The sequence below is a fragment of the Lagopus leucura genome, unplaced genomic scaffold, assembly GCF_019238085.1.
Source record: "Lagopus leucura isolate 7727_CA_CO unplaced genomic scaffold, USGS_WTPT01 Super-Scaffold_100016, whole genome shotgun sequence".
Lineage (NCBI taxonomy): Eukaryota > Metazoa > Chordata > Aves > Galliformes > Phasianidae > Lagopus > Lagopus leucura.
The window spans coordinates 12,487,831-12,491,958 of NW_024962270.1; the positions used below are offsets into that span (position 1 = coordinate 12,487,831).

Here is a 4,128-nt window from a genome sequence, read left to right on the forward strand (position 1 = left end):
TCACAACAGCAAAGAAACAGGCTCAGAGATCGCTCCCTGCTTTGCATCCCTTTAAATGCTAATGGCAGCTGAATGGATGCACTTGGAGAGGAACTTGGAGTCTCCAAAGGAGTTACATTACTTGCTTAAATGTATATGGATTTATTTTTCTCTGGAGAAAGCTGTTAGGTCTGCTCTTAGATAAAAACAACACAAAGCCTTCTGGTGGGGTGTTATTATGTAGAATATGTTGCTCTGTTTAAACCATTATCCCATTAGGATTTGAAGCACCTAAAGCCCTGGAGACAGGGAGAGTGAAATCAGTGGCATTCAAGCATTTGCGTGAGAAACAGTTTTGGTGGGGAAGGAAAATTTGGCATCAAGCAGCTTTGAATGTTATTGTTGAGAAAGTAAATAAACACTGGGTATATATAAATTATTTAGAGAGTGTCCTAAAGATGCCATCCTTCCCGTGGGAAATGGGGAAGGAAAATAACAGAGTAAATTTCCATAGGAAAACTAACTCCCCATCAAACAAGCAGCATGCCTTGGATTTTCATTTATCACTTAGGTGCAACATGCATTACACTAGAGCAATTATATGCTAGTTTTGTCAAGTGTGTTTGTGTTGCTTTCTTTAGTCCCATAAGGATGGGCTGAGAGTGAAAACAGAAACTCATTTCAGGGAGCCACATCCAAACTTCCTTGAAAGCAAAGGGAGTTGGCCTCTGGTACCAAAGTCTGCCAGAGTGCATTTTGGGGACCTTCAGCCATTGCCTTGCTTTGAGCACCTTGTTCCACAACTCTGACTACAGATGTGCTCTGCAAGGCAGACTCCAGCTCGCAGGCAAATACATGGCTTCAGGGGCTGCTGCAGCAACGTAGGCGAGCAGACTGACTTATTCTCACCACCCCTGCCCTGGCAGCTCAAATAAATCTTGAAGCAGCATTTCTTTGAGGTGTGTGTGTAGCCTCATTGCCTTGTGTGAATGAGAACAGGCGAATTCCCACTCAGACTGAAGAGCCTTTTCAGCAAACTGGAATTTCTTTCACATAAATGTGCATCACAGCCATCCTGCTTCCAGAGTCTCCACTGGACCTGTGCAGCATGCACGCTGTACTTGGCTTCTGCACAGCACCTATCTGCAAAGGAGTGGGCTTTCACATCAGCAGCCACTATAGCACAGACCTGGTGGCCTTTGGAAGCACTGCTGCACAAGCTGATGTCCAACTCATTGCTTCTTAAGTGGGATCTGTTGTTTTTCCTGGATAGTGACAGGGGTTCAGGAGACCAAGACACAGCATAGCTCTTTTAAGAGGGTAGGTTTAGAATCATAGAATCATAGACTCACGGATTGTGGGTTGAAAAGGACCACAATGAACACGTAGTTTCAACTCCCCTGCTGTGTGCAGGGTCACCAACCACCAGACCAGGCTGTCCAGAGCCACATCCAGCCTGGCCTTGAATGCCTCCAGGGATGGGGCATCCACAGCCTGCTTGGGCAACCTGTTCCAGTGCGTCACCACCCTCTGTGTGAAAAACCTCCTCCTAATATCCAACCTAAACCTCCACTGTCTCAGTTTAAGACCTCCCCCCTTGTTCTATCACTATCCATCCTTGTAAACAGCTGTTCCCCCTCCTGTTTATATGCTCCCATCAAGTATTGGAGGGTCACGATGAGGTCTCCCTGGAGCATTCCCTTCTCCAAGCTAAACAATCCCAGTGCTCTCAATCTTTCTTCATAGGAGAGGTGCTCCAGCCCTCTGATCATCTTAGTGGCCCTCCTCTGGACCCAATCCAAGAGCTCTGCATCTTTCTTGTACTGGGGGCTCCAGGCCTGGATGCAGTACTGCAGATGGGGCTTAGATTAGATATAAGGAAAAAATCTGTTACAGTGAAAGTGATGAGGCACTGGAACAGGTTGCCTAGAGATGTGGTTGATGCCCCATCCCTGGAGACTTTCAAGGTGAGGCTGCATCAGGCCCTGGGCAACCTGATCTAGCTGTGGTGACCCTGTTCATTGCAGAGGAGTTGGACTGGACAGCTTTTAAGGTCCCTTCTAACTCTAAGGATTCTAGGATTCTAATCGTGGCCTTCTACAATAATTTTTAATCAAACATTTTGAATTCAATCCCTGTTGCAACAAGGACAGCAAAACAAACCAAATTTATTTCCCAAATTCCACTTCTATGTGCTCACAATCTGTTACACATTAGTGGGACTATGTGTATGTAATTATTATTCTTTTCTTTAGAAAAATTAATGGAGACGAAAAGGAAACCTAAACAAATGTTTCTTTAAAGAGAACCTGACATTTCTCCTTTTGCCAGGAGTTAATTAGCCAAGGGGTTAAAAATCCTTTTATTTAATACTGCAAAAGTGAAGAAAAATATGCAAATAAGTCCCAACAAAGCATAGTATGAAAATGGAAGAAATATCCACCCGCCACCAATTAAGATGATTTTTTTCACAAGAAAATGATGGTTGATTTTACTAATTTTACCCTTGTGGTAATTGTCACTAATCTTCAGCATATTGTATGTGTCTTGCTCTTATGAATCCCATATCCCCTTGTACCATAAATATTTCATAAAATATTCAAAACCAGTCCACAGCCAAGTAATAACAAATGTCAAATGACACATTAGGAAGATTCATAGCGATTTTAAGTATGAATTTTATATAAAAGCCTAACTCATTTATTGTGGTCAGCATTAAGGATTGATTTCAACAAAGAAATGCTCCGCAATTAGTATCAGCACCTTTATTGCCAGCTTGCTATTAAAGCAGAATTAATAGATTAGCCAGAGCTCTTGGTAGAGGACTGCACACGCTGCTCTGCTCAGTTGTGTTGGGATCTTGATCTCCAAAGGCCTCATTCAGGACCGCTCTAGCATACGTGAAGATGTCTGTTGAGTTTTATATCCTTTTACATCTTTAATTAGTTTTCAGTGTCTCCTTTTCCTGCAGCAGTTTTTGCCAGTGATTCCTTCACTAACATCAGCTCAAAACCTTTTTCCCTCGTTCTTTCTCTATAAAAATTTCAGGCTTTGTTGGTTAAAGCACAGTTTCAGACTTCCTTACTTTTATCAGCTAGGAAAACATAAAGCACTAGGAAAAACCAGACTTACTCTTCCCCTTCTGTGTGAGTTTATTGAACTTGGCTGGTGGTAATCAGCCCAAAGTAGGGTGGGTGTCTGCAAGCAGGTGCATGCTCAGGTGGAATGGAGCCCATGTGTATGGCATGATCACTAACAACTCACCTGAGGAGTGAGGAAACAGCCCATAAAAGTGCTTCTCAGAGATAGTTGGGCCCTCTGAAATGAGGTGTTGTTTGAGGCCTGGGTTGGGAGTGGGATGAGAAAGCTTGTGGTGGCACCTCGTTGGCTGTGTGCTGTATCTCTCATGGTTAGGTTCTTTGGGGTGCACTGATTGCTAGTATGATGACTGAATGAGGGTTAAGTGATAGCTGGAGTAAAGCTAGAAGGTGCTGATTGTGTGTCAGGCTTTGTCCCTGTTTTCCTGCTGTGCTTTAGATCAGTTCTTGATAGCATTTCTATTGAGGCATCACTTGATGTAGTTGAGTACAGAGAGATGGGCAGCATGCTGTTGGGTTTTGAAACTGAGCTCTCTGAGCAAGGTAGGTGATAGTTACTCTAGCTGCATCCCTGAACTGTAAGAGTTTGCCCATGTTATGGGGGGGGGGGGGGGGGTGCACTGCAGGAGGTTCTCATAACTGATTTGACTTTATTCAGAGGTGTGTATCTACTATATATTTCACTTAAAAAATATTTACTCTCAGTACTAGAAAGCAGCCCTTGATTTACAAACGTTGGTTGAAGTTATCTTTGTGGTTATAAATCAGGATGAAAACAGATAATGAGTTTATGGTAGGGGGAAGTGGAGGTGCTATGTTACTCTGGATAGGATGGCTTGTCCCCTTAGTGACCTCTCCTTTGCCTCTTTGGTTCTTAATTCTCTGTGTTTAATATTGCACTTACTTATTTCATGATTAAACAAACCCAAAATACTGGGAATGTTAAGAATTTTCTTCTGTGTTTTATGGAAGCTACATACTTATAAGCTTCAGTTGAACTTCTCGCGTGCGGTCTGCGTGCGGTCTGCGTGCGGTCTGCGTGCGGTCTGCG

At 43.3% G+C, this 4,128-nt stretch overlaps 1 long non-coding RNA gene across 1 annotated transcript in view; it reads left to right on the forward strand.

The window, feature by feature from the left end:
• The first annotated feature begins 3,338 nt into the window (after positions 1 to 3,338).
• Positions 3,339 to 4,128, forward strand: part of LOC122182950 — a 10,691-nt gene continuing 9,901 nt past the window's right edge. The window contains exon 1 of the long non-coding RNA XR_006180044.1: positions 3,339 to 3,620. This is a non-coding gene — a long non-coding RNA (uncharacterized LOC122182950). The remainder of the gene's footprint in view (positions 3,621 to 4,128) is intronic.